Genomic DNA, 21,126 nt, shown 5'->3' with positions numbered 1-21,126 from the left:
GGAACTGTAACGTGTTTGAGTTCTTCGGCTAACATTCGCAAGGTTTGGGTGTAAGTACTGTTGTTAAGTGTATGTTTAATTATTGTCTGCATAATAACTCTGACATTTAATGTTGCGGACCCTATTACAGCACTGCGTGTGTTACAGCTCTGTTTGGAGCACCGGTCCCTTCAATCCGTCGCTTAAAGGTACAGTTGGATTCAGCGTTTCTTTTTTTGGTGAGATTTCAAAGATTGAAAGCGGCGCACATCAACATGGTCACCAACTCACGAACCGCCACACGCTGCTCCCGTGAGATGGAAGCCTAGATGCTGTTTCAAGCTTGAACGCAGGTACAAGCAGAACTCATTCATAGAAAGACCAAGTCCGTGAGGCACCTGATTATTTGCACCGAACTCCTTCGCAAAGAGTTGCGGTTCCTGTGGGGTGATTTGGGCACATCATTCCCCACAGGGCAACACTTCAAACATAACTCAACGGCAGTAAAGCGCTTTGGGGCGTCATGAGTTCCTGAAAGGGGTTGCAAAAATGCAAGTCCTTCTTTGCAAAAGTTCGATGCAATTTCAAAATTCATGGGTAAACTGAGAGTTCGTCTGGGATTTGAAGCCACGACCACGTGCAAATTTCAAGTAACAACACCATAGCAAGAATCATATCCCTAGACCAACGAGGCAACTGCTTGGCAAATGTGCAGATAAGGTGTAACCATTATTGATACATTTTTAGTGTGTTTCTATTCTTGATCGGAGGAGCACATGAGATGGAATCAGTGACTTTGCTTTTTCGATCTGTCTTCTGAAGAACCGCACGGTCCCACTCCGACAGTCAATGAGCTGTTGGGACGTTAGCTTATCCAGGCTGTGGGCGGTCACCCCGAGCGCAGCAGAGGGTTTTCTACATTAGTTCTGTGTGGGGACAGTATCTTTCCCCTTCTCTCTTCCTCTGTCTATAACCCTGTGCTTTGGTTTCTCTATTTATTCCCCTGTTTCAGTTTCTAGTTTTTCAAAGGGAACAAAAGATGAAATGGGTGTCACTGTGGAACAATTTATCTCAACGTTAGACGCACTACCGTTGCACCATGAGGTCTAGGTAGTTAGCCGTTGATATTCAGGTTCAGATATAAATATATATAAATATCTCGACATGTATCGTAACTGTTCTCTGGTGGTCGAAGGGTTAAGTCCCGGCGCACTAATCTGGTTTCAATTCCTCGCATAAAAATAATTGAGGTCTGTGAGACGATTAATAATTGCTGTAAGCACCATGAATACCAATACTTTCTGTGATAGACCGAGCTTCCAGACTATCTGGCTTCTCCTGCCCTTTGCCGGGCACGTGTTCCGGGTTTAATTTTGCAAACTGGGTGAGTTCGCTGATCGCGGGGAGACGGTAGGAGTCTCTGTGGCCCCACTGTGAGGATGTGGAAATGAACACGTGGCTGGGTGATCCCTAACATTTCTGTAAAGGGCAGCGGAGGAGAAGGATTGAGAACTTTCAGTGTGGGACAGGAGTTGTTTCAGGTGAGCCAACACATTCCCGATCAGCACAAAGGGAGCCCACTGGTCACCTCCCCTCTGTTGGGGTTATTGTACCAGAGGTTTCTGTATTGTAGTGGTTATCACGTTTGCTTTACATACGAAAGCTCCCTTGTTCGATCCAGAGTTTAGTCTCCTGGCACACGCTGCCTGACCTGCTGAGATTTCCAGCATTTGCTGTTTTTATTTGCTATTTATTCTCCTGGCAAAAGGGCTCCCTTATTCCTTAATTGCTATTTATTTAACTTCAATAAATGGATAACTTTGAGTGAGAGAAAACGGATCCACTGTGGACCTTTCGCGTGTGAGACCAACGTGATGCCTGCTACACTGCAGCCCATCAAAGGGCGAGAAACCACTGAATATAAAGGATGAGCTCACAAATATCAGGGGCAGTGCAGTCTGGTCAATGTCACACCCTCCTTTCTTATTCAGCAGTGGCATGAACGGGAGTCAGACGCCACAAAGTTTAATTAAAGACACAAATACAAGTAACACTTGCAAATCTTTTCACTGTAAAATTATTTCACTTTATTTGAAAGCCTACTGCGCTGAATCTGAAAATACGCACAGTGGGATTTTATCTTCACGATTGATTGTATTTACTGTGCATGGTAGGAATAACCGGTGCTGTTAAATTTGATAAAAGTTGCCCCAGTTTCCTGGTGTCATCGGCAATGAATACTTTGAACCAGAAAGCTAAAATACAGTGAGTAAAATGGGATATGGTTTAACAGTTAAGATGCAAGCACAGGAAAAATGATTGAAGTATGGAGTGTCCCTGAGTTAGCATTTGTTTGATTGTGCAAAAGAAGGTGAGGGGTTAATTAATGATGGTTTCCCGTGAAAGCAAGAGAAACGTTTAAGAAGAAACCATACGGTGCCTGTCAGGTGAGCGCTGCTTGTGATACCTGGTGGGAATGGGCGAGGATTTTAGAGCCCCTTGTATTGCAGAACCTTCATATAGACGAACATCCCTTAGCTACTGTGTAGACATTGTGGTGCAACGGTAATGCGTCTGACTCGAGATCAAAGGGTTGTGTGTTCAAATCACATCGGGGTCACTGTTCTTCAAGAATTTCTGTTTTAAAATAACCCAACCCTTGCTGCAATGTAGGTCTCACTGTTTCGTAGTGGCAAGATTGCAGACAGCATCAAACAAGAAATAAGGGATGTGTGCAGTGGTGGTACAGCAGTTATCATGGGTGACTTTGATCGACATAGTGATTGGGCTGATGTGGTGGAGGAGGATCTCATGGAGTGTATTATGGGTGGTTTTCTCAACCAATAAGGGAGCTGGCCATCCTCGACTGGGTGATATGTTATGAGAATGGATTAAATTGCAATCTTGTTGTGCGAGGCCCCTTGGGGAAGAGTAACATAACATGGTAGAATTCTTCATTGAGATGGAGAGTGTCACAGTTAATTCAGAAACTTGGGTCCTGAACTTCAGGAAAGGGAACTTTGACGGTATGAGGTGTGAATTGGCGAGAATAGACTGGCCAAGGATACTTAAAGAGTTGACGGTGGATAGGCAATGGCAAACATTTAAAGATCACATGGGTGACTTCAGCAATTGTACATCCCTGTCTGGAGTAAACATAGAACGGAGAACGTTGCTCAACCATGGCAAACAAGGGAAATTATTAAGGATAGTGTTAAAACCAAGGTCGAGGCAGAAAAATTGGCCAAAAAAAGGAACAAACCTGAGGACTGGGAGAAATTTAGAATTCAACAGAGGAGGACAAAGGGTTTCATTAGGAGATGGAAATGGATTATGAGAGGAAGCTTGCTTGGAACATAAAAACTGACTGCAAAAGCTTCGGTAAATATGTGAAGAGAAAAAGATTAGTGAAGACAACCGTAGGTCCCCTGCAGTTGGATTCAGGTGAATTTATAATGGGGAACAAAGAAATGGCAGACCAATTTAACAAATAGTTCAGTTCAGCCTTCACGAAGGAAGACACGAATAACCTTCCAAATGTACTAGGGGACCGAGGGTCTAGTGAGAAAGAGCATCTGAAGGATATCCTTATTATGTGGGATATTGATGGGATTGAAGGATGATAAATCCTCGGGGCCTGGTCGTCTGCATCCAAGAGTACTTAAGGAAGTAGCCCTTGAAATAGTGGATGCATTGGTGATCATTTTCCAACAGTCTTTTGACTCGGGATCAGTTCCTATGGACTGCAGGGTAGCTATAGTAAAACCACTTTTTAAGAAGGGAGCGAGACAGAAAGAGGGTAATTATAGACCGGTTATCCTGAATCAGTCGTGGGGAAAATGTTGGATTCAATTATTAAAGATGAAATAGCAGCGCATTTGGATAGCAGTGACAGGATCGGTCCAAGTCAGCATGGATTTATGAAAGAGAAATCATGCTTGACAAATCTTCTGGAATTTTTGAGGATGTAACTAGTAGAGTGGACAAGGGAGAACAAGTGGATGTGGTATATTTGGACTTTCAAAAGGCTGTTGACAAGGGTCCACACAAGAGATTGGTGTGCAAAATCAAAGCACATGGTATTGGGGGTAATATACTGACGTGGATAGAGAACTGGTTGGCAGACAGGAAGCAGAGAGTCGGGATAAAAGGGTCCTTTTCAGAATGGCAGGCAGTGACTAGTGGAGTGCTGCAGGGCTCAGTGCTGGGACACCAGCTCTTTACAATGTACATCAATGAAGGAATTGAGTGTAATATCTCCATGTTTGCAGATGACACTAAACTGGATGGCGGTGTGAGCTGTGAAGGGGACGCTAAGAGCTGCAGGGTGACTTAGACAGGTTAGCTGAGTGGGCAAATTCATGGCAGATGCAGTATAATGTGGATAAATATGAGGTTATCCACTTTGAGGGCAAAAACGTGAAGACAGAATATTATCTGAATGGTGGCAGATTAGGAAAAGGGGAGGTGCAATGAGACCTGGGTGTCATGGTTCATCCGTCATTGAAAGTTGGCATACAGGTCCAGCAGGCAGGAAAAAGGTAAATGGTATGTTGGCCTTCATAGCTAGGGGATTTGAGTATAGGAGCAGGGAGTTCTTACTACAGTTGTACAGGGCCTTGGTGAGGCCTCACCTGGAATATTGTTTTCAATTTTGGTCTCCTAATCTGAGGATGGACGTTCTTGCTATTGAGGGAGTGCAGCGAAGGTTCACCAGACTGATTCTCGGGATGGCTGGACTGACATATGAGGAGAGATTGGATCAACTGGGACTTTATACATTGGAGTTTAGAAGGATGAGAGGGGATCTCATCGAAACATATAAGATTTTGATGGGACAGGACTGGTTAGCTGTGGGTGGATTGTTCCCGATGTTGGGGAAGTTGGAGCAGGCACGAGGGGCTAGATGGCCTGCACCTGTTCCTAATTCTTGTGTTCTTATGTTCTTATAGCAATTCTGGAAGAATAACATTCAAACGAAATGTGACCTGACACCCAGAAAGAAGTGTTAAGGCAGAAGGTTAAATGCTGCATCCCTTTCTGCAATAAATTCATTTCACAAACTTTTCTCTGACCGAAATGGCACCAAACAAAAATGTTCCTTTCAAAGTCATTAAACTCCCGAATTTCCGTGCCCCGCGAATCTCCTGAATTAGATGCCTCTAGTTTTGCCGACTCAATCCATGTCCCTTTGCAATGTTCTGCTTCCACCCACACTATGAAATGTGCCACTAACTTATCGAATCATGGAAAGGTTACAGCACGGAAGGCCATTCGGCCCATCGAGCCCGTGCCGACTGTCAGCGAGTCCCACTCACCCGCCCTTTCCCCGGAGCCCTGCAATTGTTTTTCCTTCAGACACTTAACCAACTCCCATCTGAAAGATAAGATTGAGTCTGTCTCCACCGCCCTTTCAAGCCGCGCATCCCAGATCCTAACCACTCGCTCCTGTTCCTATGTGTAAAGTCTTGGAAACACGAGATCAATTCCTGCCACACTCACAGCCTTCCTAAATATAGCACCGTCATTCGATCCTCGTAAAACCAGCTCCTGAAGTATCGGCCAGCTGTGTAGGTTAAAGCTCTGGTTATTTTCCTAGCACTTTGTCAATCGCAGTGTTTCTGTAGTGTAGTGGTTATCACGTTCGCCTAACACGCGAAAAGTCCCCGGTTTGAAACCGGGTGGAAACATTTTGAACATTGTTCAATTGAATATTAGAAAAAATGGAATAATTGATATTAATGGTGCAATATTAACAAAGTTGTTGTTTGTTTCTGCTGATTTTAATAACCCTTCAACTTGGCTGGAGTTTAATATTTTGATATTTCAAATAACAGTGTTGATATTTGATGTCTCCAAGATAAGAGAGACTGTTTGATGTCCTGTTTCTGACTGCTCCATTTTTGATCGGGGGGGAGGAGCGGTGAGAGATCGGCGCCCATGAGCGTCGTGATCGGGGCTCAGGAGAGGCGAGGGCCCAGGGACAGCACGGGCCAGCCCACACTGCGATCTATGGATAGTCGGCGCATGTTTACACACTAGGTCCATGAAGCAGAGCTTGGTCCATGGTCGTCTTGGGTAATCCTTGCCTCTGGACCAAGACCTAGCTCTGTCAAGCCCGTTTGGTGGCTGGTGTGCAATGGTCACCCCACGTTAAAACAATCCAACCACAGGGATTTTCCACCCTTCAGGATGTAGTTCGGGACCTAGATTGTCAGGTCCCTCATCGAAACACCTGTGAACCCATCCCTTTTTAGTGTGGAAACTAGTCATCCTCGATACGAGGGACTGCCTAATACTATATTATTAACAAAATGCAGTGTCTCACAGCCCTGTTACAGTGGCTGGTTTCTCTGTACAGTTCTGTATACACTCAAACTCTAAACAGTATCTCTCACTCCCTCCCGTTTCCAGCCCTGACGGTGCAGAAAGCCCCTCTCAAAGCTGCACGTTCCGGCTGCTTTCAGTTGAGTTGTGAACGATTATTAAAGGATCCTGCATCTCCGCCTCGCTTCACAACAGCAGATCGAAGCCACAAACAACCTATCGACTAATCGCTCATCCCCAGCTCCAGAGTGAGTGAGGCCGGGACTGTCATGTATTCAACCAGCATTGTAACCCATGTATAATCTGACCTAAGTTGTACACTGTGAGAACAATGACCACTAGTGGTGAACTTGTGGGAGACATTCCTAACCTGGACCTTCAGGTATAAAAGGGGAAGTTCCACCCACTTCCATCACTTGAGTGCTAAGGAATAAAGGACAGGTCACAGACTGACCTTCTCTGAAGCATGGGCCTCGTGTGCATTTACACTGTATAGTAAGGACGTATCAATGGCGACGAGAAACTGGGATTTATACCATGCGAGCATGGCCACTAGCAGAACAGACGAGAGGTACTGTGTTAAGCAATGGTTGGGACAGAGATTCAACATTGTTAAAGCATCACACAGTTCTCCAGGCAGCCAAGGACAGTCAGGCATGTCCCAACATGTAGCCAAATCCAGAGGGGGTGTTCGACAGAGACAATGGCAAGCTGAACGGCGATTCACGTCATTGCAAGGGACAATGCGGCCAGTAATGGAGCCATCAACACCTGTTAATGGTGCACTCAAGGACAATCACGGGGCAGTCAATGACGATCGTCTGGCAAGAGACCTTTTGTTTCCAACAGCAGCTCATGTTGGAGGCGTGGAGGCGCACACTCAGCCGGACTTTGCAGAGATGAGCAAAATACCTGCAGAAATTGCAGAAATGAACACTGGGGGAAATCGCTGGAAGCTGAAGTTCAGCAAGTTCATGTGGAGCACGTATACAGTTCATATACAAGGACGCCACCGATAATGATGAAAGTGCTCCTCAATGGCATCCCAGTATCAGTGGAGCTAGACGCGTGGGCCAGCCAGACCCTGATGGGTATCAAATAGTTCGAAAAGTTGTGGGCGTCCAAGGCCAGGAGGCCAAAATTATTGCCGATTGACGCACAGCTACGAACATACACAAAGGAGATCATTCCGGTGCTAGGCAGCGCCACGGTAGTCGTGACCCACAAAGTTGGCTTGCTGTCATGAACTGGAAATGGGGCGACGTCAATACAATTTACTCTGTGGAGCGAGTATCATGCTCACAGATCCTGGACAAATTTGACTCATTATTTCAACCCGGCATTGGCACTTTCATGGGGGCCAAGGTAGTGATTCACAAAAACCCGGAAGCCAGGCCAGTACACCACAAGGCCAGGGCGCTGCCGTACGTGATGCGGGAAAAGATAGAAGGCGAATTGGACTGCCTGCTAAGGAAGGCATCATCTCGCCAGTCGAATTCAGTGACTGAGCGAGCCCGATTGTGCCCGTGCTCAAGGCGGATGGGTCGGTCAGGATATGTGGTAATTGCAAGGCCACCATCAATTGGGTGTCACTCCAAGACCAGTACCCGCTACTGAGAGTGTAGGACCTCTTTGCGACGCTATCCGGTGGCAAGCCTTTTTCAAAATTAGACCTGAACTCAGCTTACATGACCCAGGAGCTGGCAAGTGAGTCGAAGAAGCTGACCACCATCACAACACACAAGGGGTTGTTTGAGTACAACAGATGTCCGTTCGGGATTCGCTCGGATTCCGCGATCTTCGAATGAAAGATGGAAAGCCTCCTCAAGTCGATTCCAGGGACGGTGGTTTTTCAGGACTACATCCTCATCAACGGTTACGATACTGAAGAACTTCTCCACAACCTGGAGGAGGTGCTATGCAGACTGGACAGGATAGGGCTGCGACTGAAAAAGGCGAAGTGCGTCTTCCTAGCTCCAGAGGTAGAATTCCAGGGGAGGAAGGTAGCAGCAGACGGGATCAGCCCTACTGCCTCCAAAATGGAAGCGATCCAGAGAGCACCCAGACCCCGTAACACGACGGAGCTGCATTCGTTCCTGGGGCTCCTGAACTATTTTGGTAACTTCCTTCCCAAATTGAGCACGCTGCGAGAGCCGCTGCACGTGCTCCTACGCAAAGGTCGCGCATGTGTCTGGGGGGTCAGCCAGGAAAGGGCTGTTAATAGAGCACGCAATTTGTTATGATCCAACATCCAATCTGTTAACGCTATATAACCCATGTAAGAAACTTGTGTTAACGTGCGATGCGTCGTGCTATGGTGTCGGGTGTGTGTTGCAGCATGTCAATGCCAAGGGTCAGTTACAGCCGGAAGCTTAGGACTCCAGAAGTCTGTCCCAGGCAGAAAGGGGCTACGGGATGGTAGAAAATGAGGTGCTCGCATATGTATATGCGGTAAAGAAAATGCACCAGTACCTGTTTGGCAAGAAATTTGAGCTGGATACAGATCACAAACCCCTAACGTCCCTTTTGGCCGACAACAAGGCCATAAATGCAAACGCATCGGCCCGCATACAGAGGTGGGCACTCACATTAGTCGCCTATGACGACACAATTCGGCACAGACCGGGCACCGAAAACGGCGCCGATGCACTCAGCAGGCTCCCACTAGCCACCACTGAGGGGGCTACCGAGCATGGTGCTGAGATGGTCATGGCTGTTGAAGATTTCGGAAGCGAAGGCTCACCCGTGACAGCCCGTCAGATTAAAGTCTGGACAAATAGAGACCCGGTATTGTCTCTAGTCAAGAAATGTGTTCTGAATGGGGACTGGGCAGCCACGTACAGGGCATGCCCTGAGGAAGTTAAACTATTTCACAGGCGCAGGGATGCTCTTTCGATTCAGGCCGATAACCTACTGTGGGGAAACCGCGTAGAAACCAGATGGGCAGAGAGGTGTTCATCAGAGAACTCCACAATGAGCACCCAGGCATTGTCATGAGGAAGGCAATTGCCAAGTCACACATTTGGTGTCCAGGGATAGACACAGATCTGGAACTTTGTGTTCGCAGGTGCAACACCTTTGCCCAGCTGGGTAATGCGCCCAGGGAAGCCCCCCTTAGCCCCTGGTCCTGGCCCACCAAGCCTTGGGCACGCATCCATAAGGACTACGCAGGTCCTTTCAAAAATGTTTTTGGTTGTAGTAGACACCTACTCCATAAGAAAGATTAGAAACATAAGAATTAGGAACAGGAGTATGCCATCTAGCCCCTCGAGCCTGCTCCGCCATTCAACAAGATCATGGCTGATCAGGCCGTGGTCTCAGCTCCACTTACCCGCCCGCTCCCCGTTACCCTTAATTCCCTTCGTGGTTAAAAATCTATCGATCTGTGACTTGAAGACATTCAATGAGCTCGCCTCAACTGCTACCTTGGGCAGATAATTCCACAGATTCACAACCCTCTGGGAGAAGAAATTCCTTCTCAACTCGGTATTAAATTGGCTCCCCCGTATTTTGAGGCTGTGCCTCGTGGTTCTAGTCTCCCCTACCAGCGGAAACAACCTCTCTGCCTCTATCTTGTCTGTCCCTTTCATTATTTTAAATGTTTCTATCAGATCACCCCCATCCTTCTGAACTCCAAGGTGTAAAGTCCCAGTCTACTCAATCTATCATCATAAGTTAACCCCCTCATCGTGTGGAATCAGCCGAGTTAATCGTCTCTGTATCCCCTCCAAAGCCAGTATATCCTTCCTTAAGTAAGGTGACCAAAACTGCACGCAGTACTCCAGGTGCGGCCTCACCAATACCCTATACAGTTGCAGCAGGACCTCCCTGCTTTTGTACTCCATCCCTCTAGCAATGAAGGCGAACATTCCATTCACCTTCCTGATTACCTGCTGTACCTGCAAACCAACTTTTTGGGATTCATGCACAAGGACCCCCAGGTCCCTCTGCACCGCAGCATGTTGTAATGTCTCCCTATTCAAATAATATTCCCATTTACTGTTTTTTTTCCCAAAGTTGATGATCTCACACTTTCCGACATTGTATTCCACCTGCCAAACCTTAGCCCATTCGCTTCACCTGTCCAAGTCTGTTTGCAGCCTCTCTGTGTCCTCTACACAACCCGCTTTCCCACTAATCTTTATGTCATCTGTAAATTTTGTTACACTACACTCTGTCCCCTCTTCCAGGTCATCAATGTATATTGCAAACAGTTGTGGTCCCAGCACCGATCCCTGTGGCACACCACTAACCATCGCTTTCCAACCTGAAAAGCACCCATTTATCCCGACTCTCTGCTTTCTGTTCGCCAGCCAATTCTCGATCCATGCTAATACATATCCTCTGACTCCACGTACCTCTCTCTTCGGAAGTAACCTTTTGTGTGGTAACTTATCGAATGCCTTTTGGAAATCTAAATAAACCACATCCATCGGTACACCTCTATTCACCATGCTCGTTATAGCCTCAAAAAATTCCAGAAAATTAGTTAAACATGATTTCCCCTTCATGAATCCATGCTGTGTCTGCTTGATTGCACTAAGCCTATCTAGATGTCCCGCTATTTCTTCCTTAATGATAGTTTCAAGCATTTCCCCACTACAGATGTTAAATTAACCGGCCCTTAATTACCTGCCTTTTGTCTGCTCCCTTTTTTAAACAGAGGCGTTACATTAGCTGCTTTCCAATCCGCTAGTACCTCCCCAGAGTCCAGAGAATTTTGGAAGATTATAACGAATGCATCTGCTATAACTTCCGCTCTGGGATGCATTTCATCAGGACAAGGGAACTTGTCTACCTTGAGTCCCATTAGCCTGTCCAGCACGACCCGACTAGTGATTGTGATTGTCTCAAGGTCCTCCCTTCCCAAATTCCTGTGACCAGAAATTTCTGGCATGGTTTTTGTGTCTTCCACTGTGAAGATCGAAGCAAAATAATTGTTTAAGATCTCAGCCATTTCCACATTTCCCATGATTAAATCCCCCTTCTCATCTTCTGAGGGACCAACGTTTACTTTAGTCAATCTTTGCCGTTTTATATATCGGTAAAAGCTTTTACTATCTGTTTTTAAGTTTTGCGCAAGTTTAATTTCGTAATCTATCTTTCCTTTCTTTATTGTTTTCTTCGTCATTGTTTGCTGTCGTTTAAAATTTTCCCAATCTTCTAGTTTCCCACTAACCTTGGCCACCTTATACGCATTGGTTTTTAATTTGATACTCTCCTTTATTTCCTTGGTTATCCACGGTAGGTTCTCCCTTCTCTTATTGCCCTTCTTTCTCACGGAATATATTTTTGTTGTGCACGATGAAAGAGCTCCTTAAAAGTCCTCTGCTGTTCCTCAATTGTACGACCGTTTATTCTATGGTCCCAGTCTACTTCAGCAAACTCTGCCCTCATCCCACTGTAGTCCCCTTTGTTTAAGCATAGTATGCTCGTTTGAGACACTACTTCCTCACCCTCAATCTATATTACAAATTCAACCATACTGTGATCACTCATTCCGAGAGGATCTTTTACTAGGAGATCGTTTATTATTCCTGTCTCATTGCAAAGGACCAGATCTAAGATAGCTTGCTCCCTTGTCGTTCCGTAACATATTGTTCTAAGAAACAATCCCGCATGCATTCTCTGAATTCCTCCTCCAGACTACCGCGTGCGATTTGATTTGACCAATCAATATGTAGGTTAAAATCCCCCATGTTTACTGCCGTTCCTTTTTCACATGCCTCCATTATTCCCTTGATTATTGCCCACCCCACTGTCAAGTTATTATTTAGGGGCCTATAAACTACACCCACCAGTGACTTTTTCCCCTTACTATCTCTAATCTCCACCCACAATGATTCAACATTTTGTTCATTAGAGCCAATATCATCTCTCACAACTGCCCTGATATCATCCTTTATTAACAGAGCTACCCCACCTTCTTTCCCTTCTTGTCTATCTTTCCGAATTGTCAGCTACCCCTGTATGTTTAATTCCCAGTCTTCGCCACACTGCAACCACGTTTCTGTAATGGCCACCAAATCATACCCATTTGTCATGATTTGTGCCGTCAACTCATTTACTTTATTTTGAATGCTGCGTGCGTTTAGGTAGAGTGTTTAATATTAGTTTTTAAACCATGATTCTTAGTTTTGACCCCTCTTGGAGCCCCTTTATATTCATAAATATTGTTCCTTCCTGTTAACTTGTGGTTTACACTTAACCCAGTGCTACTCTGCTCTGTTGCCTCCTGCCTTTGGCATTATTTTTGGGGTCCTGTTTATCTGCACTCTCACCAACTCTAACTAGCTCAGAGCCGTCTCCTGCGTTCTGAATACTCCTCGCATTGAGGCACCGAGCTTTCAGGCTTGCCTTTTTATTACACTTTGACCCTTTAGAATTTTGCTGTACCGTGACCCTTTTTCTTTTTTGCCTTGGGTTTCTCTGCCCTCCACTTTTACTCATCTCCTTTGTGTCTTTTGATTGTGTCTCCATTTTGTGTCCCTCTGTCTCCCTGCATTGGTTCCCATCTCCCTTCCATTTTATTTTAACTCCTCCCCAACAGCACTAGCAAACACTCCCCCTAGGACAGTGGTTCTGGACCTGCCCTGGTGCAGACCGTCTGGTTTGTACTGGTCCCATCTCCCCCAGAACCGGTTCCAATGCCCCAGGAATTTGAATCCCTCCCTGCTGCACCACTGCTCAAGCCACGTATTCTTCTGAGCTATCCTGCGATTCCTACTCTGACTAGCACGTGGCATTGGTAGCAATCACGAGATTACTACTTTTGAGGTCCTACTTTTTAATTTAGCTCCTAGCTCCTTAAATTCATCTCGTAGGACCTCATCCCTTTTTTTACCGAAATATTTGGTACCAATGTGCACCACTGCAACTGGCTGTTCACCCTCCCTTTTCAGAACGTCCTGCATCCGCTCCGAGACATCCTTGACCCTTGCACCATGGAGGCAACATACCATCCTGGAGTCTCGGTTGCGGCCGCAGAAACGCCTATCTATTCCTCTTACAATCGAATCCTCTATCACTATCGCTGTCCCACTCTTTAACCTGCCCTCCTGTGCAGCAGAGCCAGCCACGATGCCATGAACTTGGCTGCTGCTGCCCTCCACGGATGAGTCATCCCCCTCAAAAGTACTCAATGTGAGGCCAACGTGATATGCGCTACACTGCAGCCCATCAAATGGCGAGAAACAACTCAATATAAAGGATGAGCTGACAATTATCAGGGGCAGTGCAGTCTGGTCAATGTCAAACCCTCCTGTCTTATTCAGCAGTGGCATGAACGGGAGTCAGATGCCACAAAGTTTAATTAAAGACACAAATAGAAGCAACACTTTCAAATCTTTTCAGTGTAAAATTCTTTCACTTTATTTGAAATGCTACTGCATTGAATCTGAAAATACGCACGTTGGGATTGTATCTTCACTACTGATTGTATTTTGTGGGCACGGTAGGAATAACTGGTGCTGTTAAATTTGATAAAAGTTGCCGCAGATTCGTGGTGTCATCGGCAATGAAGATTTTGAACCAGAAAGCTGTATTACAGTGAGCAAAATGGGATATGGTTTTCGAGTTAAGATGCAAAGCACAGGACAAATGATTGAAGTATGGAGTGTTCCTGAGTTAGCATTTGTTTGATTGTGCAAAAGAAGGTGAGGGGTTAATTAATGATGGTTTCCCGTGAAAGCAAGAGAAAAGTTTAAGACGAAACGATATGGTGCCTGTCAGGTGAGCGCTGCTTGTGATACCTGGTGGGAATGGGCGGGGATTTTTAAGCCCCTTGTATTACAAAACCTTCATATAGACGAACATCTCCAGCTTACTGTGTAGGTCTCATGGTGCAACGGTAGTGTGTCTGACTCCAGATCAAAAGGTTGCGTGTTCAATTCACGTCGGGGTCGCTGTTGTTTTGGATATTTTTCTTCCAGAATTAATATTTCCTTTGCTATTTGGCAATAACCAGACCCTGACTCCAAGGTCTTTCTCACTGTTATCCCGGTGTCAGGCAGAAATGTTCTTTTTAAAAAAATACTTTATTCATATAAAAATGTGTGCAGTACATTCAAAAGCAGTTCAGTACATTTTGCTGCGGTCAGTAATCCCACACACCACATTTGGGTGCTGACGGGAGATCCGGTCGATATATTCCCTTGCTTTTCAGTTCCAGTACAATTCGGTACAATACGGGATACCTTGTAATACATTCAACAAATTACATCACACGTGTCACTATACAGCACATGGAATAGGTGATGGTACATTTACACTTTTTTTCAACGTGCATCACGAAACAGAGCTTATATTGCACTTGGCACTACATCGGTGTTTACAGATCATGGTGCTCTATGTACACAATAAAGAAGGTACAAGTACGGCCCGAGGGGAGTTTAATACTGATTCCTACCCCGGGGTTTACCGTGTCAGAAGGGCTTTAAACTGTGGCCCTTCCCCACCGTGCCTTTGCGGCAATTACACCAATTTTAAGTGCATCCCTCAGCACGTAATATTGGATATTGGATTGTGCCAGTCTGCAACACGCAGACGTGGACATCTCCTTGCTCTGGAGATGGGCCTACTCCCAGCAAGGAACAGGAGGAAGCCCATTCAGCCCCTCGAGCCTGTTACACAGGAACAGGAGGAGGCCCATTCAGCCGCTCGAGCCTGTGACACAGGAACAGGAGGAGGTCATTCAGCCCCTCAAGCCAATTACACAGGAACAGAAGGAGGCCCATTCAGCCCCTCGAGCCTGTTACACAGGAAGAGGAGGAGGCCATTTAGCCCCTCGAGCCTGTTACACAGGAACAGGAGGAGGCCCATTCAGCCCCTTCAGCCTGTTACACAGGAACAGGAGGAGGCCCATTCAGCCCCTCGAGCCTGTTACACAGGAACAGGAGGAGGACCATTCAGCCCCTTGTGCCTGTTGCACAGGAACAGGAGGAGGACTATTCAGCCCCTCGAGCATGTTACACAGAAACAGGAGGAGGTCATTCAGCCCCTCGAGCCTATTACACAGGAACAGGAGGAGGACCATTCAGCCCCTCGAGCATGTTACACAGGAACAGGAGGAGGCCATTCAGCCCCTTGAGCCTGTTGCACAGGAACAGGAGGAGGCCCATTTAGCCCCTCGAGACTGTTACACAGGAACAGGAGGAGGACATTCAGCCCCTCGAGCCTATTACACAGGAACAGGAGGAGGCCCATTCACCCCCTCGAGCCTGCTACACAGGAACAGGAGGAGGCCATTCAGCCCCTCGAGCCTATTACACAGGAACAGGAGGAGGCCCATTCAGCCCCACCAGCCTGTCACACAGGAACAGGAGGAGGCCATTCAGCCCCTTGAGCCTGTTGCACAGGAACAGGAGGAGGCCCATTCAGCCTCTCGAGACTGTTACACAGGAACAGGAGGAGGCCTTTCAGCCCCTCGAGCCTATTACACAGGAACAGGAGGAGGCACATTCAGCCCCTCGAGCCTGCTACACAGGAACAGGAGGAGGCCCATTCAGCCCCTCGAGCCTGTTACACAGGAACAGGAGGCGGCCATTTAGCCGCTCGTGCCAATTACACAGGAACAGGAGCAGGCCCATTCAGCCGCACCAGCCTGTTACACAGGAGCAGGAGGAGGCCCATTCAGCCCCTCGAGCCTGTTACACAGGAACCGGAGGAGGCCATTCGCCCCTCGAGCCTGTTGCACAGGAAGAGGAGGAAGCCCATTCAGCCCCTCGATCCGGTTCCGCCATTCAATGTTATCATGGCTGATCTGTGACGAAACTCCATATATCCATCTTTGGCCCATATTCCTTAATAATTTTGGTCAAAATGCGATGTAAAATGAACAACTGACCCCGCACCAACTGCCCTTTTCAGAAGGGAGTTACAAACCTCTCCCACCCTGTGTGTGTAGGAATGTTTCCGAATTTCACTCCTGAAACGTCTGGCTCTAATGTTTAGACTATGACCCCTCGTCTGGGACTCCCCAACCAGCGGAAATCATTTCTCTCTATCTACTCTATCTGTTCCCTTATTATCTTGAAAATTTTGATCAAATCACTACTCGACCCTCTAATTTCCAGTGCGTGTAATCTCATATCTTAATTTAAATCTTGGAATCCAGGTATCATTCTGGGAATCCTGCACAGTGCTCCCTCCAAAGCCAGTATAGCCTTCCTAAGGCAAGGTCAGTGAAAACTGAATCAAGGGACGGGTCTTACTAGACTTAATCTGATGGTTTCCAGCAGGCATTTGGTAAAGTCCCACACATCATCATCACCATCATCATCGGTGGGTTCTCGAACGAGGAAGGCTTACTTCCACATGGGTACACAGGTGTTTCAATGAAGGACCCGATGTTCCAGTTCTGAACTCCAATCAAAGGGTGGAAGATGCCTGTGGGTGGATTGTTTTAACGTGGTGAGACCATTGCACACCAGCCACCACAGGGGCTTGACAGAGCGAGTTCTTGGTCCAGTGGCAAGGGTTAACCAGGATGGCTGGAGACCTGCTCTGCTGCACGTCATCAAAACCCAAGTCGCCGTTTGGTGCATGGGCAGGAACATCGGCGGGACCCAGGTAGAGCGGAGGAGCGGGAAGGTCAGTGTGGAGGAACGGTGAGAAATCGTGGTGGAGGATCGGTGAGAGATCGTCGTGATGGAACGGTGAGAGGTCGTGGTGGAGGAACGGTGAGAGATCGTGGTGGAGGAACGGGGAGAGATCGTGTTGGAGGAACGGTGAGAAATCGTGGTGGTCGAACGGTGAGAGATCGTGGTGGAGGAGCGGTGAGAGATCGTGGTGGTGGAACGGTGAGAGATCGTGGTGGAGGAGCGCTGACAGGTCGTGGTGGAGGAGTGGTGAGAGGTCGTGGTGGAGGAGCGGTGAGAGATCGTGGTGGAGGAGCGGTGAGAGATCGTGGTGGAGGAGCGGTGAGAGGTTGTGGTGGAGGAGTGACGAGAGATCGTGGTGGTGGAACGGTGAGAGATCGTGGTGGAGGAGCGGTGAGAGATCGTGGTGGAGGTGCGGCGAAGGTTAAACACAAGGGATGTTGGCAGAAATGAAAGTTGAGGCAATGTATGTGTTGTGTATATTAAAGCATGCACTCCCATATTCCGCCACCAGGGAGCTCATCCCCTGAAGTCTCAAGGTATCCCAGCACCCCTTGGGAGCACTGTATTTAAGCCGGCCCCGAAGGCCTGTTTCTCACTCTGGAGTATCTTATGAGAGACTGAGGCCACTGTTAATTTAACCTCCCTGTGTGCAGCATCATCTGTGTTGGGACCACAATAACTGGCGACGAGAATACGAATCCAACACAAACTTGCAGCAAACTGTGGGCATCCTGAAGAAGTTCTCGGAGGGTGAGGACTTGGAAGCCTATGTCGAACAGCTAGACCAGTACATTGTAGCCAATGAGCTGGACGGAGAAGGAAGTGCTGAAAAAAGGAGAGCGGTCCTCCTCAAAGTCTGTTGTGCACCGACCTACAGCCTCATGAAGAATCTTCTGGCTCCAGTGAAACCCACAGATAAGTCGTATGAGGAGCTGTGTACACTGGTTCTGGACCATCTTAACCCGAGGGAGAGCGTGCTATGGCGAGGTATCGGTTCTACACGTGCCAGCGATCTGAAGATCAGGAAGTGGCGAGCTACGTCGCCGAGCTAAGGCGACTTGCAGGATAATGTGAGTTTGATGGCTACCTGGAGCAAATGCTCAGAGACTTTTTTGTACTGGGCATTGGCCACGAGACCATCCTACGAAAACTTTTGGCTGTAGAGACACCGACCCTCAGTAAGGCCATTGCGATAACACAGGTATTTATGTCAACCAGTGATAACACCAAACAAATCTCTCAGCACACAAGTGCTAGCAATGTTCATAAATTAAGTGGAACTGTGTTTGTGAGCAGACATGTACAGGGCAGAAACCATGAGACTACAACTGCCAGCAGGACTCAGGTGACCCAGATGACTCAGAGTCCCGAACAAAGGATGAATGCAAGGCAATTCACACATTGTTCGCGTTGTGGAGACTTCCATTCAGCCTATTCATGCCGCTTCAAAGGGTATGTTTGCAAGAGCTGTGGAAGAATGGGGCATCTCCAACGGGCTTGCGAATGAGCTGCAAGCTCTGCAAAACCTGCTAACCACCATGTGGCAGAGGAAGATCGGTCCATGGTGGATCAAAGCAATTTAGAGCCTCAGAGAGAGGAGGCAGATGCTGAAGTACACGGGGTGCACACATTTTCGACGAAATGTCCACCTATAACGCTAAATGTAAAATTGAATGGCTTACCCGTAACCATGGAACTGGACACTGGCGCTAGCCAATCCATCGTGAGTAAAAAGATCTTTGAGAGTCTGTGGTGCAACAAGGCATTCCGACCAGCCCGAAGCCCCATCCACACGAAACTGAGAATGTACACCAAAGAGCATATCACTGTCCTGGGCAGCGCCATGGTCAAGGTCACCTACGAGGGCTCTGTGCACGAACTGCCACTCTGGATTGTCCCGGGCGATGGCCCCACACTGCTTGGAAGGAGCTGGCTGGGCAAAATCCGCTGGAACTGGGATACCATCCGAGCGCTATCACATGCCGATGAGGCCTTATGTACCCAGGTTTTGAACAAATTTCCTTCCCTTTCTGAGCCAGGCATTGGAAACTTTTCTGGGGCGAAGGTGCGCATCCACTTGGTCCCAGAGGCACGACCCATTCACCACAAGGCGCGAGCGGTACCTCACATGATGAGGAGAGAGTGGAAATCGAGCTGGACAGGCTGCAACACGAGGGCATCATCTCCCCATTGGAATTCAGCGAGTGGGCCAGACCGATTGTTCCAGTACTCAAAAGTGATGGCACGGTCAGGGTTTGCGGCAATTATAAAGTAACTATTCATCGTTTCTCGCTGCAGGACCAATACCCGCTACCTAAGACAGACGACATATTTGGCGCACTGGCAGGAGACAAGGCGTTCACCAAGCTTGACCTGACTTCGGCCTACATGACGCAGGAGCTGGAGGAGTCTTTGGAGGTCCTCACCTGCATCAACACGCACAAGGGACTATTCATCTACAACATATGCCCGTTTGGAATTCGGTCGGCTGCAGCGCTCTTTCAGAGAAACATGGAGAGCCTACTCAAGTCGGTACCACACACAGTGGTCTTTCAGGACAACATATTGGTTACGGGTCGAGACACCGTCGAACACATACAAAACCTGGAGGAGGTCCTCCAGTGACTGGATCGTGTAGGGCTGCAGCTGAAGAGGACGAAATGCATCTTCATGGCAACAGAAGTGGAGTTTTTGGGGAGAAGGATCACGGCGGACGGCATTCGGCCCACAGACGCCAAGACAGAGGCTTTCAGGAATGCGCGCAGGCCACAGAACGTCACGGAGCTGCGGTCGTTCCTGGGACTCCTCAACTATATTGGTAACTTCCTACCGGGGTTAAGCACCTTTTAGAGCCCCTACATGTGTTATTGCACAAAGGTGAGAACTGGGCATGGGGAAAAAAAAAGTAATTGCTTTTGAGAAAGCCAGAAACCTTTTATGCTCCAAAAAGCTGCTTGTATTGTATAACCCATGTACAAGACTTGTGCTAGCATGTGATGCGTCGTAGTACGGAGTCGGTTGTGTATTACAACAAGCGAACATTGCGGGCAAGTTGCAACCTGTCGCCTATGCTTCCAGGAGCTTGTCTCAGGCCGAGAGAGCCGACAGCATGATTGAGGAAGAGGCATAAAGAAAATGCATCAGTACATGTTTGGCCTCAAATTTGAGCTGGAAACCGATCACATGCCCCTCACATCCCTGTTCGCTGAAAACAAGGGGTTACATACTAATGCCTCATCCCGCATACAAAGGTGGGCACTCACGTTCTCAGCGTGCAACTATACCATCCGCCACAGGCCAGGCACTGAGAACTGTGCGGATGCTCTCAGTCGGCTACCATTGCCCACCACGGGGGTGGAAATGGCGCAGCCTGCAAACTTGTTGATGGTGGCGCAGCCTGCTGACTTGTTGAGGTCATGGAAGCGTTTGAAAATGATAAATCACCTGTCACGGCCCACCAGATAAGGACTTGGACCAGCCAAGATCCTCTGCTGTCCCGAGTAAAAAACTATGTACTGCATGGGAGCTGGGCCAGCATTCCCGTTGAAATGCAAGAGCCAATCAAGCCGTTCCAGCGGCGAAAGGACGAGCTGTCCAGTCAGGCAGACTGCCTGTTGTGGGGTAACCGCATAGTGCTGCCAAAAAAGATCAGGGAGACGTTCATCTCGGATCTCCACAGCACACACCCGAGTATAGTAATGATGAAAGCGATAGCCAGATCCCACGAGTGGTGGCCCAATATCGACTGTGACTTCGAGTTCTGTGTACCGCAATGCAGCGTGTGTGTTCAGTTGACCAACGCGCACAGAGAGGCACCATTAAGTTTGTGGTCCTGGCTCTCCAGACCATGGTCGAGGATCCATGTCAACGATGCGGGCCCGTTTCTCGGTAAAATATTCTTGGTGGTGGTGGATGCTTTTCCAAAATGTAGTGAATGTGAAATAATGTCGGGAAGCACCGCCACCTCCACCATTGAAAGCCTGAGGGCCATGTTTGCCCCCACGGCCTCCCTGACATAATTGTCTGTGACAACGGGTCATGTTTCACCAGTGCCAAATTTAAAGAATCCATGACCCGCAATGGGATCAAAAATGTCACCTCGACCCCATTTAAACCAGCCTCCAATGGACAGGCAGAGCGGGCAGTACAAACCATTAAACAGAGCCTTAAACGAGTCACAGAAGGCTCACTTCAAACCCGCCTGTCACGAGTTCTGCTC

The 21,126-nt window shown here is 47.8% G+C and overlaps 1 non-coding gene across 1 annotated transcript; it reads left to right on the top strand.

The window, feature by feature from the left end:
* The first annotated feature begins 5,596 nt into the window (after positions 1–5,596).
* Positions 5,597–5,669, top strand: trnav-aac (transfer RNA valine (anticodon AAC)). Its single transcript has one exon. It is a non-coding gene; the product is annotated as a tRNA-Val (tRNA).
* The last annotated feature ends 15,457 nt before the right edge of the window (positions 5,670–21,126 follow it).

This window comes from Pristiophorus japonicus, unplaced genomic scaffold, assembly GCF_044704955.1.
Source record: "Pristiophorus japonicus isolate sPriJap1 unplaced genomic scaffold, sPriJap1.hap1 HAP1_SCAFFOLD_30, whole genome shotgun sequence".
NCBI classification, from domain to species: domain Eukaryota; kingdom Metazoa; phylum Chordata; class Chondrichthyes; family Pristiophoridae; genus Pristiophorus; species Pristiophorus japonicus.
Note: the sequence above shows the minus strand (reverse complement) of the source record. Positions and strands in the feature narration are given on the sequence as shown.